This window comes from Spermophilus citellus (genome assembly GCF_964194105.1).
Source record: "Spermophilus citellus genome assembly, chromosome: 14".
Taxonomy (NCBI): Eukaryota; Metazoa; Chordata; class Mammalia; order Rodentia; family Sciuridae; genus Spermophilus; species Spermophilus citellus.
In genome coordinates this window covers 50,780,409-50,798,944 of record NC_138194.1, presented here as the reverse complement: position 1 = coordinate 50,798,944, position 18,536 = coordinate 50,780,409, and positions in this window count along the sequence as shown.

Here is an 18,536-nt window from a genome sequence, read left to right as displayed (position 1 = left end):
CAGGACTGAGGGACATGATAAATTCATTAATTCTAGTGAAAATAATTTTTAGTATTTTACTACTGAGAGCAGAGTTGAAGTAACAAAACTGTTTTCTTTTATGATACTGGATTCTGATTCTCATTATTTTCAGAAAGATTCAGATTTGTGAGCTTTAGTTTTTTTCTAAAATTTTATCATCTGAGATACAAGAAATTATATTATTTATGACTATTTATTTTGGAAAAGGAAAGGGATTAGGTTATGTGGCCCCCAAAATTCTGGAATTATTTCTTTGAATTAAGAAAAAAAATTGAAGGTGGGTATGATGGTGCATGCCTGTAATCCCAGCTACTTGGGAGGCTGAGGCTGAGGATCACAAGTTTTATGCTGCAGCCTCTCAAAATTAGACAAAAAAGGGCTGGGATGTAGGTAGCTCAGTGGCAGAGTACTTATCCAGCATGTGTGAGGCCCTGGGTTCAATCACCAATAAATTACCTCCCCCACGTGCCCAAATGAAATATTTACTGAGATTCTACTTCATAGTAGGCACTTTGCCCATTCTTTCATTTAAACTTCTTAAGCAGTAGTAGTGTCCTGTGGAAGTCTCAGTCAATGGAGCCTGCATTGTAGGACTGGGCTGATAGGTGGTGCCATTTTACTAAGGAGCTCCTGGAGACCTTGCCTGGACCTAGCGGATGTTTCCAAGGCAAGATATTCTGGAACCGAGGAAGGGAGAGTAAGCTTTTAGTGTCTCTCAAACCTTGGATGGCACCTATTCTACCTCCAGGCAGACCCAAGTAGTAGTGAAGAAACAGCAGAGTCACAGAGAATGGAAGCTTTGGTACCAGATGAAACTTGGGTCCTGTGTGCACCTTAGTAAATTATGTAACCTCTTGGAGCCTGAGTTTTACTCATCTGTAATTTGGAGAGAATAATGGAACTTGACCTAACTGTTTCAACAGAGTTTTATGAAGGTGAATGAAGTCATGTATGAGAAAGGTTTTTGTTCCCTATTAAGCATGGTGTTTGTTGTCATGACATTTTATTTTCCTTCGCACGGCTGGGCTGGAGAGGAGCGATAGCATTGGCCCAGGGAGAATGGAACTGATTTCTTTTAGACCCTGGCCTTACCAGCCACGTATCTAATGGCACTTTCCTTAACTGTCCCCTCACCATGTGTCTAGGACACCATACTCCTCCTTTCTCTATGACTTCCACGTGTTCTGGTATGTGGTAAAGCATTTGAAATGAGTTAGATGGGAACAGGGAAGACTCTCAGGGCAGTGGATGGTGTTGCCGCTCCTGGTGATCTTCTCAAGATGCACATGAGAGGGAACTCCCAACTGAAGGCCAATGAGAAGTTTTTTGTCACATCTACATTCACTTGTGTGGAGGCTGTAAGCACAGATCAAATTTTCCTTACACAAATTCTGGTTGTTTCTTTTTAAAAATTTTTTATATTTTTGTAGTTGTAGATGGACACAACTTTATTTTATTTATTTATCTCCATGTGGTGCTGATGATTGAACCCAGGGTCTCACACATGCTAGACAAGTGCAATGACCCCAGCCTTCTCTGGTTATACCTTTATCCCTCACTTCTTCAATATCATTTTCCCCATTACCTCTCTTCCCATTACTTTCCTCCAACTTCTTCCTAGCCTCAACAAACTTTTTAAAGACTCAAGGGTAAGTCTTAGTCTCTTTATTTTTTACTTTTCCCCCAAAGTTGGCCTGACTCTCAAGTTCTCTCTATTTTCCTTTTAAAGGTCAGAGCCAAGTAAATGCATTCATACTTCTCTCCTGAGGCAATCAGGCAGAAGTAGACTAGCTGCTTGGAAGTGGGTGGGATGTGGGAGATTTTGAAAGTCAAATGGAGGAATGTATTTGGGATGATGACCTGGACATGCACATATTTGGAATTATTTACTGAAACAGACCTTGGAAATTACAGGATAAATTCACAATAACCTTCTTATTACCTGCTTTTCTCTTCTAATTAAGGTTGCTTTTTATCATAAACCCTGGTGTAGAATCTAGCCTATTAGTTTCATTAATAGTTAAGCTTTTGATTCAATCAGAAACTGAAAAATATTTTGCCCTATGAGAAATCTTGAGTGTGATGTAAATTATTAGTGTGTAATAATAAAGCACGTCTTTCCAGACCATACTAGGTAGAATCAACCACGGTGTACCACAGAGGGTTAGCAGTATTTCTTCTCTACAGATTTCCATGGCACTGCAGCAATTTGTTGGTTCATTCTGGGCTATGATCTTGACACGGCTCTGATATGATAGTGTGAACAGAAATTTGTTTTGAAACATCTTCATAATAAAACAAACCCAAATTTATACAAATTTATATTATAGTTGCAAAACTAGTCCAGCATCTTGAGTTTGACTTCAGCCTCTGTTCCCACGTTTTATCAGTTTTCTACTCATTATCAATTTCACACCCAGAATGGTATAGGGCTGAGAATAAAAGCTAGGAGAACAGAGATAATTAAAATAAATTTCTCAACTATACTTAGAAATTAGGGCAAAAATGTGTGAATAAAAATAGAATACTAAATGTTTAATGTATGAAAGTCAGCCTTTTGCAGTTCAGTGATTTTTACCCATATTCGTGCTGATGAATATTTTATTAAATGGCTTTAAAAGATTTCTAATATACTTTAATATATTAGAAAATAAAATAAATCTAAATATAGATTGATTTTTGCAGATTTAAGGTTCAAATGTTTTTTAAACCAGGAACATCCTTGCACATATAATTACTGCCTCATCTACCCTTTCGGCTCCACCTGCAAGATTCTGCTGATGCCTGAAGTTTATTAATGGGTTCAATCCTCAGTCATTCAGATCAGTTCTAGTTGTAATGCTCTTCAAGTATATCCCAACTTATCTGTTTTTGGAAAGTCATTTCTAGATGCTTAAAATTGCCTACATTTTCATACTCTGGTTTTCAGTGGATTTTCTCTTTCTGTTTTTGTCTGTCTTATCTGTAGCAGAAAGACAAAGGTTTGGCTTGTAAAATTTATCGCACTTGTCCTGCCCCAAATTTGAGAAATATTTTAGGGACATGTAACATGATTAGATTCTTGATCCTAATATTTTTATCATCAAAAGTCTTACAAAAGAAAAACTCCATTTAATTTCTTTTATCTAACATGTAAGGTGAGGTTAATTTGTGCACAGGCAGAAAAATCAGTGATTTGGCTTAAGAGTGGTCTGTGGGCTAACTGTGTAGCCTTCAGAAAATCACTTTCTCTTTTTCAGTATTCTTTCCATTAGATTCTATGCACGTGTGTTTGTACATGTGCTTTTCTTCTAATCTACTGATTGTTGTGAAAGATTGACCTTTTTATTTTTTTCTGCATGTGTTTATTGTGCAACCACAACTTAAAGGGTAATGACAATGATTAAAATACAGAGTGGTTAGTTGGGCATTGATCATCTTTTTAAAAATTATAACCTTATTAGTTCCTTTGAAATCTTGCAAGTTCTCTTCTGAATATGTGTCTGTACTTCCTACTCAGAATAAGCCACTTTCGGTTTTTTTTTTTTTGTTTTTGTTTTTGTTTTTTTTAGTTGTAGATGGACACAACATCTTTATTTATTTACTTATTTGTTTTTATGTGGTGCTGAGGATCGAACCCAGGGTCTCACACCTGCAAGGCAAGTGCTCTACCACTTAGCTACAGTGCCAGTCCTAAGCCACTTTCTTGAACTTGGTGCTAAACATTCTGTTAATTTTCTCTTTTATTTTACCACAGATGTTATGTTTCCTAATATATTGTGTAGTATGCCCATTTTTTGAACTTTATATACAATGTATTGTATCATCTCTCTTCTTCTGGCATATGCCTTTAAAAACTATTATACTTTTTTCTTGTTCAGATTCATCCTGTAATGGTTTGGTTGTAAGGTGTCCCCCAAAAGTTCATGTGTCAGAGCAGGAAGATTTAGAGGAGAAATGATTGGGTTATGAGAACCTTAACTCTTATCAGTGAATTAATCCCCTAATGGGATTAATTGAGTAGTAACTGAAGGCAGGTAGGGTGTGGCTGGAGGAGGTGGGTCATTGGGATCTTGCCTTTGGGGTATATATTTTGTATCTGGTGAGTGGAGTCTCTCTCTCTCTGCTTTCTGATTATCTTGTGAACTGTTTCTCTGCCTCACCTTGAGCTCTGAGAAATGGAGCCTGCTGTCTCCAACTGTGAGCCCCCAAATAAACTTTTCCTCCCTTACAATTGTTCTGATTAGGATCTTTTAGTTTCAGCAGCAAAAAACTGACTAAAACAAATCTCTTTTGATACATAGAGGGAAAGAAAATTAATTTATTTTTCTTGGCTCAGTATTAATTGTTTTCTTTCTTTTTTTTTTGGGGGGGGGATTGAACTCAGGGGCATTTGACCACTGAGTCACATCCACAGCCCTATTTTGCATTTTATTTAGAGACAGGGTCTCACTGAGTTGCTTAGAGCCTCGAGTTTGCTGAGGTTGTCTCAGCCTCCCAAACTGCTGAGATTACAGGCTTGCGCCACTGTGCCCAGCAATTGTTTTATTTTCTAAATATACTATAAACTATTATCCAATCTACTTTTATTTTGTATGTCCATGAGAACAATTCTATCAAACTTTATAACATCACTATTCTTACTGATATTTGTTTCCATAGTTTATTAAGATACACAGCTGAGTTAAAATGTTCACTGGTATAGCTTTATTCCTTTCTTGTTTTCTTACTTTTTTCTTTACAGACTTAAAAATTAATTCATAAGAGCATGCACATTTAGATTATTGTATATTTTCCATGAACTGAGCATCTTGATCTTTTCAACTTAGAATCAGCTTTTTGAGAGCAATATAGCTAAACCAACTTCATTTTCTATTTAAAAAAACATCCTTTTATTTTCAAATTTTCTGTTTCTGTGTTTTAGGTATACTCTTAAAATTGGCATAGTCACTGATGATCTTTGTACTTTAACTAAAGAGAGAAAAAATTTAATTGCTTTTCATGAAAGGGAATCACTGACAGAATTGGGTTCACGTGAAAAATCACATTTTATACTTTCTCATCCCCCATTTCTTCTGTTTCTGGCACCCCATTTCCTTCTTTTATATTGATTTTCTTTGCCTCATTTCACCCTCTTGTCTACCTGTGTACTAGTTTGAAATTTCACAACTCTATTTCCTTATTCATGACTTTCCTAGAAATTATGACATTAATATTTAACTGACACAGCCTAAATTTACTTTCATGCTGTGCTAGGACTCTTAGACCACTTTTCCCACATCACCATCTTTCCAATGCATGTATATTGCTATTCGGGATTTAAATTCTACCTAACAAATGAAACAAAACACTCTTACTTTCCTATTTGGAGAGCATTTTAGTTGTTTTATGTTGATGTTTGAATTTATCTAACAGGATAATTCTTTCATCATTCTTCCTTCTTGTTCCTTAGATCTTAATTCTGGCATCTTTTCTTCCTGAGGACCATTCTGTAGATTTATAAAAAATTTAAAAAATGTTTATGTGTTTTACGTTTTTTTTTTTCAATTTTGGTTTTTCTGAATATATCTTAATTTTGCCCTTATTATTAGAAAATGTTATTGTCATCTGTGCCACTGTCTGCTGGCTTATCTTTTTGAAGATAACTTAGCTGTTCATCCTTTGTAGGGTATTTTTCTTTCTGATTTTTAAAAATATTCTTTCATTGTCTTTGGTGTTTGATATTATAAAAGAAGTCTGGCTGTGGATTTTTTATTTATCCTATTTATGATTATAGAAGCTTCCATTGTCTTGGAATTGATTTTTTAAAATGATTTATGGAGAATTTATAACTATTATTTCTTTTACGATTACCTATTTGTTATCCTGTTCTTTCCATCTTGAAATCTGATGAAGTTTGGCCTTCTCTATCTTCTGCTTTAGTCTTTCTTTGATATTTTCCCTCTCTTTAATTTCATACTATATTCTGAGAAAATTCCCCCTTTTAAAAAAATTAACCTTACTGTGAATATTTAAAGGTATACAACATGAGATCCACATAGATGGTAAAATGGTTGCTATTTATATTTTAAGCTATTTTTTTCAGAAATATTTTCTAGTTGAGGAATTCTATCTCTAGCTTCTAAACTATCTTTTAATTCATCCATTAGATTTTTAATTCTATTATGTATTTTAAGTACTGTAGTTGGTTCTTTTTAAATTGATGATCAATTTTAATGGTTCCTTCATTAAACTTTTAACCTCCATTGTTATTTCTGTAAACACATTCAATTTGCTTATTTTATATTCTCTATCTAATATGGCCAATACCTAGTCTTTGCAGGTTTGATTCTGTATTTACTATTTCTCCAGGCTCTTCTTGTTTACAGTAGGTTTTGTGTGTGTGTGTGTGTGTGTGTGTGTGTGTGTGTGTAATTGCTGAGTTTTGATTATGAACATGTATTCCTTTGAATTTTATAGTGAGGGAATTCATTGTGACTTGCAGCTGAAGATACAGTACTCTTCCTGAGATGAAGTTTCTTGTTTCCTATAGGTGTTAAAGGGATACAACAATATAAGATCACCTTTTAGTAATTATTGGTTTGAGTTTCTTTGGGCCACACATGGGATATGACTGTAGTAGTACAGTTAAAGATTTTCAGAGGAGAACAATTTTTTTCTTTTCTTTATTTATGTTTTTAATTCTCAATTAAAATGAAGAAACACAAGTCTGTGTGGAGTGGGTTATTTCTGGTTCATGCACTGACATGTAAATTTTCAATGATCTTAACTTTATGTGGGGTGTCACGTCCGCCTCGAAGCTAGTACTCCTGTCTATTGTCCCCAAGTTGCTGTTAAAATTCAGGATCAAAGCTAACAATTATTAGATGTTCTCAGGGTCAATGCTGTCTGTAAAGCTAACTTACCCTGAAAAATTGACTTCTTGTTTTTGGTCTTAAATTGTTGTTCTTGACTGCTAGCTCAACTGTGCTTTAAAGATTTTTAAAGTACATGTTCTTCAGCATTTTTTAGTGTTCTGTCCTGTTGTTACTCTGTATATCTAGTACCTGTGACTGGAAATGGAATTTCCATAAGGATGTCTGTTTAAGGTTTGAATGTATCTTAGTTACTGCTACTTTGAATTGCAAAGTGTCATAATAAAGAGACCAGAAGCACATGTCTTACATTCTTCTTTGTCCTCACTTTATTTAGATTTTCGTCATTTGATATGTATAGAACTTTTTCATTACATTTCTGTAATGGTGTGTGCGTGTGTGTGTGTGTGTGTGTGTGTGTGTGTGTGTGTGTGTATTATTGTTTGAGATTATTTATTATTTTGGAATATGTTTATTCTTTATCATGAGGCATTACTAAATCTTGCCTGAAGGGGTCTTTGTCCACCTCCAAATGTTGTTCCTCTGCTTGAAGTGTTTTCCATGCTAAAATTCACACGATTCTGTCTCTCACCTATATTTTGCTTAAATATCTCCATCCTAATGAGGCCCTCCTTTGTTACTGTTTCAAAAATTTCAAGGATTTCCTCAACTTTCCTTGTTTAAATTTTGTCCTTAGCATTTATTAGCACCCAACATATATAATTTATGTTCTGGTTTCCTTACTGGAATATAAACAATGAGTGCTAAGATTTACCTGAAACAAGGCCTAGAATAAAATACGTACTCAATAGACAGTTGTTGTATGAATTAAATGAATGAATGAAACCCTATTTCATTTCTTTGAAGATAAAAGTCTAGCACTGCCTACAAGTCTACCTTGTGATGCTTCAGTTCAGAAACAAGATATCCCTTAAATTTCTGTATTTGTAACCTTAAATGAAAATGTATTTCCATGGCCATAATATTTAGTTTCAGCTTTCTTTAATTATATTTTCCTTTTTATTTGGATGTTTGATGTGCTCTTTAAAGGTTTCTTCATTCCATATTGCATATGTTTTTTTTTTTTTTGTTTCCTAAATAATGCTAAAGTAATTGAAGACTTAGGGTTCTTTCATGTCACTCTAAAAAATAAAACAAATAAAAACTACCAAAGAACCAAAAAAAACCCAGACCCTCCCCCTAAAAAACCCCAAATCAAAACCCCAACCAAACAAAAACCCCATCACAACAAAACAACAAAAACAAAAATGGAATTGAATGACATAAATGTCGCTTCCTTGATATGGTGAAGAGAAGAGGGACAGGTGACCAGTATGGTTTATCTAATATCACTGTGAATCACCAGATTATCTCACTACAACCTTAGCAGCATGGCTTTATTTTGAAGATAAAGCCTGAATGACAGAACATCACAAGGACCAGGGAAACAACAAAGAGTTGAGATCAAGGATTTCTTCATGAGTTACTGAGAGCTTGAGGCATAAACACTCTGTTGCTGAGATCTCCAGAATGGAAGCCAGTCAAATACAGAGACATATCTGAGCATAAAATACTTGAAACATAGGGGAAAGAGCATGGACTTCAGTGTATAACAGATCTGAATTGAGTCCTGCCTTCAGTATTTACTAACTGTTCCGCTTTGGGCATGTTTCCCAGGAAATACTCATGTTTCTTTGATTTCAAGGAAACTCAATAGTGCTGTTGTTTCTCCACATGCTTCTACTCCCCAGAGAATCCTTGACCTTTTCTGTCCTGAGATGCTAATTCCATGGACTGTTCACCTAGACCCTTTTCCCAGTTGGATTCTGTAGGAGATCAAAGAGTGATTGAGGCAGTGGCTGGTGGCGTGGGTATTCCTTCCCCGCTTCATTGATCAAGTATGTTCACATAGCATCCCTCGAAAAGCAGATGCCTGTGAGAATGGTTTTCCATCACGGTTCCAGTTTTCACTGGGCTACATCAGCACAATTTCCTTTTCTTGTCCCTTTAGCCTGAGGAGAAGTAATTGTTTCACACCATTCCCTGCCTGGGATCCTATATCTCTGTAAATACAAGTTTATGTATGTGTGTATGTTGGTCTGTCTATTTATCACCTATTTATTTTGGGCAAATTCTATTCTGTGTCTTTCCAGGACCTTTCCATAGTAATTCAAGCAGCCTCAATGAAATAAGAATTTATTGTTCTTACAACTTGGGTCCTGGAGACTGGTACATCCAAGCTTAAGTTTGGGTAGATCAGGTCCAGAGGCTCTTCTGGGACTTCATCTTTGTCACTACTACTGATGATCTCTGTTTGATTTTATGCTGTGTCAGTAGTCTGTGACCTACAGTAGGCAAGATGTATACAGGCAGCTTTAGATACCAATCCTTTTCTCTTAATACCTCAAAAAGGGATCTTTCCTTTCAAGTTTATATAGAGATCTACAAAAAGATGACTTTTTGGTCCAGTTTTGTGTATTTCCACTCTCTTGGTCAGGGGAAGTCAGAAAGCTGTAATGAAAAGCTTCCCTGGGATGATGTGGAATGGGGAGGATGGCACTCTACTCTCAAGGATGTCATGCTAGTGGGGAAAAGCAATATGCTTACAACCTTTAGTTTTATAATCTCCAAAATGGAACCCATATCTACCTGTAGGTTTTTGATAGGATTAAATGATAGTCAGACTGCTCTAATGCCATCCATTTCCCTCCAAATTCTATAATTTTGTCATTTTTTAAAGCAGAGTAATACTCCATTGTGTATAAATGCCACTTTTTTTATCCATTCATCTATTGAAGGGCATCTAGGTTGCTTCCACAGTCTTGCTATTGTGAATTGTGCTGCTATGAACATCGATGTAGCAGTGTCCCTGTAGCATGCTCTTATTAGGTCTTTAGGGAATAGACCCAGAAGGGGAATAGCTGGGTCAAATGGTGGTTCCATTCCCAGCTTTCCAAGAAATCTCCATACTGCTTTCCAAATTGGCTGCACCAATTTGCAGTCCCACCAACAATGAACAAGTGTACCCTTTTCCCCGCATCCTCTCCAGCACTTGTTGTTGTTGGACTTCATAATGGCTGCCAATCTTACTGGAGTGAGATGGTATCTTAGGGTGGTTTTGATTTGCATTTCTCTGACTGCTAGAGATGGTGAGCATTTTTTCATGTACTTATTGATTGATTGTATGTCCTCCTCTGAGAAGTGTCTGTTCAGGTCCTTGGCCCATTTGTTGATTGGGTTATTTGTTATCTTATTGTCTAATTTTTGAGCTCTTTGTATACTCTGGATATTAGGGCTCTATCTGAAGTGTGTGGAGTAAAGATTTGTTCCCAGGATGTAGGCTCCCTATTTACCTCTCTTATTGTTTCTTTTGCTGAGAAAAAAACTTTTTAGTTTGAGCAAGTCCCATTTGTTGATTCTAGATATTAACTCTTGTGCTATGGGTGTCCTATTAAGGAATTTGGAGCCCGACCCCACAGTATGTAGGTCGTAGCCAACTTTTTCTTCTATCAGATGCCTTGTCTGTGGTTTGATATCAAGCTCCTTGATCCATTTTGAGTTAACTTTTGTGCATGGCGAGAGAAAGGGATTCAGTTTCATTTTGTTGCATATGGATTTCCAGTTTTCCCAGCACCATTTGTTGAAGATGCTATCCTTCCTCCATTGCATGCTTTTAGCCCCTTTATCAAATATAAGAAAGTTGTAGTTTTTTGGGTTCGTTTCTGTGTCCTCTATTCTGTACCATTGGTCCACCTGCCTGTTTTGGTACCAATACCATGCTGTTTTTGTTACTATTGCTCTGTAGTATATTTTGAAGTCTGGCATCACTATACCACCTGTTCACACTTCCTGCTTAGCATTGTTTTTGCTATTCTGGGTTTTTTATTTTTCCATATGAATTTCATGATTGCTTTATCTATTTCTACAAGAAATGCCATTGGGATTTTGATTGGCATTGCATTAATCCTATAGAGAACTTTTGGTAATATCGCCATTTTGATGATGTTAGTTCTGCCTATCCATGAACAGGGTATATTTTTCCATCTTCTGAGATCTTCTTCAATTTCTCTCTTTAGGGTTCTGTAGTTTTCATTGTATAAGTCTTTTACCTCTTTTGTTAGGTTGATTCCCAAGTATTTTATTATTTTTGAGGATATTGTGAATGGAGTGGTTGTCCTCATTTCCATTTCAGAGGATTTGTTGCTGATATACAGGAATGCCTTTGATTTATGCGTGTTGATTTTATATCCTGCCACTTTGCTGAATTCATTTATTAGCTCTAATAGTTTCTTTGTAGACCCTTTTGGGTCTGCTAGGTATAGAATCATGTCATCTGCAAATAATGATAATTTAAATTCTTCTTTTCCCATTTTTATGCCTTTAATTTCTTTTGTCTGTCTAATTGCTCTGGCCAGTGTTTCGAGAACTATGTTGAACAGAAGTGGTGAGAGAGGGCATCCCTGTCTTGTTCCAGATTTTAGAGGGAATGCCTTCAATTTTTCTCCATTCAGAATGATGCTAGCCTGAGGCTTAGCATAGATTGCTTTTACGATGTTGAGGTATGTTCCTGTTATCCCTATTTTTTCAAGAGTTTTGAACATAAAGGGATGCTGTACTTTGTCGAATGCTTTTTCCACATCTATCGAGATGATCATATGGTTCTTATCTTTAAGTCTATTTATGTGGTGAATAACATTTATTGATTTCCGTATATTGTACCAGCCTTGCATCCCAGGGATGAATCCTACTTGATCATGGTGTACAATTTTTTTGATGTGTTTTTGTATTCGATTCGCCAGAATTTTATTGAGGATTTTTGCGTCTAGGTTCATTAGAGATATTGGTCTGTAGTTTTCTTTCTTTGAAGTGTCTTTGTCTGGTTTAGGAATCAGGGTGATGTTGGCCTCGTAGAATGAATTTAGAAGTTCTCCCTCTTTTTCTATTTCCTGAAATAGCTTGAAAAGTATTGGTATTAGTTCCTCTTTAAAGGTTTTGTAAAACTCTGCTGTATACCCATCCGGTCCTGGGCTTTTCTTAGTTGGTAATATTTTGATGGTTTCTTCTATTTCATCAATTGATATTGGTCTGTTTAGGTTGTCTATATCCTCCTGTCTCGATCTGGGCAGATCATATGACTTAAGAAATTTATCGATGCCTTCACTATCTTCTATTTTATTGGAGTATAAGGATTCAAAATAATTTCTGATTATCTTCTGTATTTCTGAAGTGTCTGTTGTGATATTGCCTTTTTCATCCTGTATGCTAGTATTTTGAGTTCTCTCTCTTCTTCTCTTTGTTAGCATGGCTAAGGGTCTGTCGATCTTATTTATTTTTTCAAAGAACCAACTTTTAGTTTTATCAATTTTTTCAATTGTTTCTTTTGTTTCGATTTCATTAATTTCAGCTCTGATTTTAATTATTTCTTGCCTTCTACTTCTTTTGCTGTTGTTTTGCTCTTCTTTTTCTAGGATTTTGAGATGAAGTATGAGATCATTTATTTGTTGGTTTTTTTTTCTTTTTTTTAAGGAATGAACTCCATGCAATGAATTTTCCTCTTAGAACTGCTTTCAATGTGTCCCATAGATTCCAATATGTTGTGTATGTGTTTTCATTTATCTCTAAGAATTTTTTAATTTCCTCCTTAATGTCTTCTATAACCCATTGATCATTCAGTAACCTATTGTTCATTCTCCAAGTGATGCATGATTTTTCCTTCCTTCTTTTATCATTGATTTTCAGTTTCATTCCATTATGATCAGATAAGATGCATGGTATTATCTCTACTCCTTTATATTGTCTAAGAGTTGCCCTGTGACATAATATACGATCTATTTTTGAGAAGGATCCATGTGCTGCTGAGAAAAAAGTGTAACTGCTTGATGTTGGGTGGTATATTCTATATACGTCAATTAAGTCTAGGTTGTTAATTTTGTTATTGAGTTCTATAGTTTCCTTATTCAACTTTTGTTTGGAAGATCTGTCCAGTGGTGAGAGAGGTGTGTTGAAGTCTCCCATGATTATTGTATGGTGGTCTATTAGACTCTTGAACTTGAGAAGAGTTTGCTTGATGAACATAGCTGCACCATTGTTTGGGGCATATATATTTATTATTGTTATGTCTTGTTGGTGTATGGTTCCCTTGAGCAGTATGTAGTGTCCCTCTTTATCCCTTTTGATTAACTTTGGCTTGAAATCTATTTTATTTGATATGAGTATGGACACTCCTGCTTGTTTCCGAAGTCCATATGAGTGATATGATTTTTCCCAACCTTTCACCTTCAGTCTATGTATGTCTTTTACTATCAAATGCATCTCCTGTAGGCAGCATATTGTTGGGTCATGTTTTGTGATCCATTCAACTAGCCTATGTCTCTTAATTGGTGAGTTTAAGCCATTAACATTTAGGGTTATTATTGATATATGGGTTATCCTTCCAGCCATATTTGTTTATTTATGTTACTGAATATGGTTTGTTTTCCTCTTTGATTATTCTCCCCCCTTTACTGTCCTACCTCCCACTGTTGGTTTTCATTGTTATTTTCCATTTCCTCTTCCTGTATTGTTTTGCTGAGGATATTTTGGAGAGATGGTTTTCTAGCTGCAAATTCTTTTAACTTTTGTTTATCGTGGAAGGTTTTAATTTCATCTTCCATCCTGAAGCTTAATTTTGCTGGATACACAATTCTTGGTTGGAACCCATTTTCTTTCAGTGTTTGAAATATGTTATTCCAGGATCTTCTAGCTTTCAAAGTCTGTGTTGAGAGATCAGCTGTTATCCTGATTGGTTTACCCCTAAATGTAATCTGCTTCCTTTCTCTTGTAGCTTTTAAAATTCTCTCCTTAGTCTGTATGTTGGGCATCTTCATTATAATGTGTCTAGGTGTGGATCTCTTATGATTTTGCACATTCGGCGTCCTGTAGGCTTCTAGGATTTGGGATTCTGTCTCATTCTTCAAGTCTGGGAAGTTTTCTCGAATTATTTCATTGAATAGATTGCTCATTCCTTTGGTTTGGACCTCTATACCTTCCTGTATCCCAATGACTCTTAAGTTTGGTCTCTTTATGTTATCCCATATTTCTTGGATGTTCTGTTGTTGGTTTCTTAACAGTCTTGCTGAGCTGTCTATGTTCTTTTCAAGTTGAAATACTTTGTCTTCATTGTCTGATGTTCTATCTTCTAAGTGTTCTACTCTGCTGGTAGTATTCTCAATTGAGTTTTTAAGTTGGTTTATTGCTTCCTGCATTTGTAGGATTTCTGTTTGTTTTTTTATAACCTCTATCTCCCTGTATAGTTGATCTTTTGCTTCCTGGATTTGTTTATGTAATTCATTGTTGAAGAGATCTTTCATTGTCTGATTTTGCTGTCTAATGTCTTCCTTGAGACTCCAGATCATCTGAAGCATGTATCTCCTGAATTCTTTATCTCACATTCCATCTGCTGCAGATATTACCTCTTCTAACGTTGAGTTGACCTGCATTGCTTGTGGTCCTTTCTTTTCTTGTCTCTTCATACTGTTCGCCTTTCTTTCTACTTACTGAGACTGTTGTGTTATTGAATTTCCCCCCTATATATTTGTATTACTCTTGTATAGTTGCAAAGTCTCCCGCGCAGGCGTGGGCAGGGGTCTGCTCCTCCTCCAATTGGGGCAATGTGCCTACCACATCGGCAGGCCGCTGGGCCTGTTCTGCTTGTTGTTAGCACGTGCGCCTACCTTGCAGGCGCGGGCGGCGGCTCTGCTCCTCTGCGGGCCGCTAGGCCTGTCCTGTCGGTGGTCGCAGTTCCGCCTCCTTTGCAGTTGTGGGCAGCGGCTCTGCCCCTCTGAAGGCCACTGGACCTGTTCTGCAGGTGGGTCACAGGTCCACCTACCTTGCAGGCGTGGGCGGCGGCTCTGCCCCTCTGTGGGTCGCTGGGCCTGTTGTGTCAGTGGTCACAGTTCCGCCTACCTTGCAGGCACGGGGGGGCGGGCAGCTCTGCCCCTCCGCAGGCCGCTGGGCCTGTTCTGCTGGTGGGTCACAGGTCCGCCTACCTTGCAGGCGCGGGAGACAACTCTGCCCTTCTGCAGGCCACTGGGACTGTTCTGTTGGTGGGTCGCAGGTCCGCCTACCTTGCAGGCGTGGGAGGCAGCTCTGTCCCTCCGCAGGCCACTGGGCCTGATCTGTTGGTGGGTCGCTGGTCCGCCTACCTTGCAGGTGCGTGGGGCGGCTCTGTCACTCCGTGGGTTTCTGGGCCTACTCTGCTGGTGGGTCGCAGGTCTGCCTACTTTGCAGGCGTTGTTGGCAGCTCTGCCCCTCCGCAGGCCACTGAGCCTGTTCTGTTGGTGGTCACAGTTCCGCCTACCTTGCTGGCGCAGGGGGAGGGGTAGCTCTGCCCCTTAGCAGGCCGCTGGGCCTGGTCTGCTGGTGGGTCGCAGGTCTTCCTACCTTGCAGGCGTGTGGGGCGGCTCTGCCACTCCGCAGGTTGCTGGGCCTGACCTGCCGGTGGGTCACAGGTCCGCCTACCTTGCAGGTGCGGGTGGAGGGCACGGTTCTGCCCCTCAGCAGGCCGCTGGGCCTGATCTGCTGGTGGGTCTCAGGTCCGCCTACCTTGCAGGCGCGTGGGGCTACTCTGCCCCTCCGCGGGTTGCTTGGCCTATTCTGCTGGTGGGTCGCAGGTCCGCCTACTTTACAGGCGTGGTTGGCAGCTCTGCCCCTCCGCAGGCCACTGAGTCTGTTCTGTTGGTGGTCACAGTTCCGCCTACCTTGCTGGCGCGGGGGGAGGGGGCAGCTCTGCCTCTCAGCAGGCCGCTGGGCCTGGTCTGCTGGTGGGTCACAGGTCCGCCTACCTTGCAGGCACGGGGGGAGGGCGCACACCTATTTGCATTTAGACAGTTACGCGAAATGGAGGACGTAATGCTTGGGATGAAAGTTGGGGGGAAGGGGAAGGTAGGTGCTCTTGAAAAGAAAGAAGGAGAGGGAGATAGATAGCATAGAGGAGAATGGAAAGAGCAGTAAAACTTGGAAGGGGAGAGAGAGAGGGAAAAGGGAGAGAAAAAAATAAAATGAAATAGGAAATAAAATTAGGTCTTAGAGATCCATTTTCTTCTCTTCCTGTAGGCAAAGCTGTGCCCTCCGGGGTGAGTTTTGCCCTGAATGTGTCAACAGCAATCCCTGTAAGGCGATTCCTGGGAGTCTCTCAATCCTGTTGGTCCAGAGCCGTTTCACTTCTACGGCCCCTCCTCCCCTTCCTCCTGCCAGCCAGCCAGGTCCTGCTCACCGGAGGCAGTTCCCCAAGGATTTGGTTACACTTTCAGCCCCACCGAGTGCTCTATTTCCCTAACTACTGAGCACTCTCTCTGTCATTCATCTAAGCCCCAGTGCTGTGGAGCTGTGGTCTGGGAGTCAAGTGTTTAATTTTTCCGGACCCCTTTGGTGGGCACACCTTCAGAATCTGGCAGCTAAGACCATTGGTGTCTGGTGTCGCTGCTGGTGGTAATAGGAGTTGGGGGTCGAGGATCCCCTCTACTTCCCTCAGCCCCTACAGTCACAACCACTCTGCTGGCGGTAGGAGGAGTTGGGGGTCTGGAGTGTCCTCTGTTTCCCTCCGCCCCTACCGTCACACCCTCTCAGTTCGCGGTTGGGGGATTTGGGGGTGGGGAGTCTTCTCTGCTTCCCTCTGCCCCTACAGTCACGCCCACGTCACTGGCAGTAGGGGGAGTTGGGGGTCGAGAGTCCTTTGGCCCTTACGGTCACGCCCACGGAGAGATTTTGAAGTTTCCTGTTGTTTGTATTTGATGTGGGTGGGAGTCACACACCTGCTAAAGTAGATTCTGCTGGGAAGGAATCTCTTTGGCCGAACTTTGGTGACTTCCCCTCTCTGGTATGGCGGGCCCCTGGCTCCTTGCCGGAGTGTCCGAAGGGAGGGGTGGAACTGGCTTGTCTCTGGTCTGACACAATCTCTGGTTTTAGTTCCCAGTTCGCTATTTCGTAAAGGGTTGGTTAGATTCCCTTCACGCTGTCTCAGGGGGGGAGCCGTTCGCCTGGTGGGCGGGGCTGTTAGTAGAGCCGGGAGGGCACGGGCTGTCTGCTGGGCCAGGCGGGGACACTTCTCGCTGCGTTGGGCCGCCGGGGGCTGCCTGTAGAGCTGGGCAGCTGTGGCTGCGTGGCCAAGATCCGGGTGGGCGGGGTGGCCGTTCGCAGAGTGGGTGGGGCCGCCAGGAGAGCCGGGATGGCAGGGGCTGTCTGCCGGCCTGGCGGGGATCCCTTTTGCTGAGCCAGGCCACCGGGGAGCATCTGTAGAGCCGGGCAGCTGCGGCCGTGTGGCTAAGATCCGGGTGGGGTGGGGTGGCCGTTCGCTGAGCGAGAGCGGGGCCTCCCGGGAGAGCCGGGATGGCGGGTGCTCTCTGCCGGTTCGGGCGGGCCGCGCCGCTCCGGGCCTCCGGCCCCTTGCAGAAGCGGCTGGTGGCCGCGGGATTGGACCTCTGCACCCGCCGGGGGGCCGCCTGTAGAGCCGGGCAGCTGCAGCCGCGTGGCTAAGAGCCTGGCAGGCGGGGTGGCCATTCGCAGAGTGAGAGCAGGGCCTCCCGGGAGAGCCGGGACCGCGGGATGGCTGGTGCCATCTGCTGGTTTGGGCGGGCCGCGCCGCTCTGGGCCGCCGGCTGCTTGCAGAAGCGGCTGGTGGCTGCGGGACTGGACCCCTGCGCCCGCGTGGCCGGCCAAGATCCACTTGTCTGGGACAAACTGACACCTCTAATAAACCTACCAATTCCCGGCAGGTCCCCTCTTAACGGAATTTTGCTAGAAGTTCCTCAGTAGGTAGACTGCAGCTGTTCCAATGGGTCTTTCTGATCCCGTTAATGTGGAGACATTGGAATCGCTGCTTCCTCGCAGGCGGCCATGTTGGATCCCCTGCAGTCTTTATTTCTATAATCCCATATTATTATTTTATGATATCTAGGCTTAGTGTTCATTGTTAGTGAAGAAAGAGTGGGGACAAGCATTAATTTTTAGCTTCAAAATATTGAACATTATAATTGCCTATTGTTTTATGACTATAAATGCTTTTACTACGTTTACTACATGATTTAAAATATAATTAACAATCCTGTGAGCTAGGCATGATTATCATACCCACCTTATGAAGAAAGAAATTAAAATTTAAAGAAACTAAATGTTCAGTATTACACACTTGGTACATAGCAAATTCAGGACCCAAAGTGAGTTCTGATTCAGAATCTTGTACTCTCTCTAGCATACTATGTATAGACAATATTAAATTTTTCTGAAGTATCAAGGGTTTTCATAGAATATTTTGAAATTGAACAGTGTTTTGTCTAAGATTCAGATAAGATTTTTATATCAGAAAATATTTTGTGAATATAAGAAGCTATGCTATTATAAAGAATTGCAAAGGATTTTGATTTTTGACAATGTTTTAGGGAAACATTTTGGAATGGACACACTAATAAGTAAGCAAAAAGGTAAAAAAGATAAAATTCATCTTTCTCTTTGTTTTGCTGTTCTTCAGCAGAGATACCAAATGTAAATCAAACCTTCCACTGCTTAAATATCTTACAAAAGTAATTCTTTACAATTGTTATTCTGTTTGGAGCTGTGAGCTTCATGTCCTTAAATTTGTTTAGAAAGAATTTAGAGCTGGGTACTGTAGTGTATACCTATAATCCCAGCTACTTGTGAGGCTGAGTT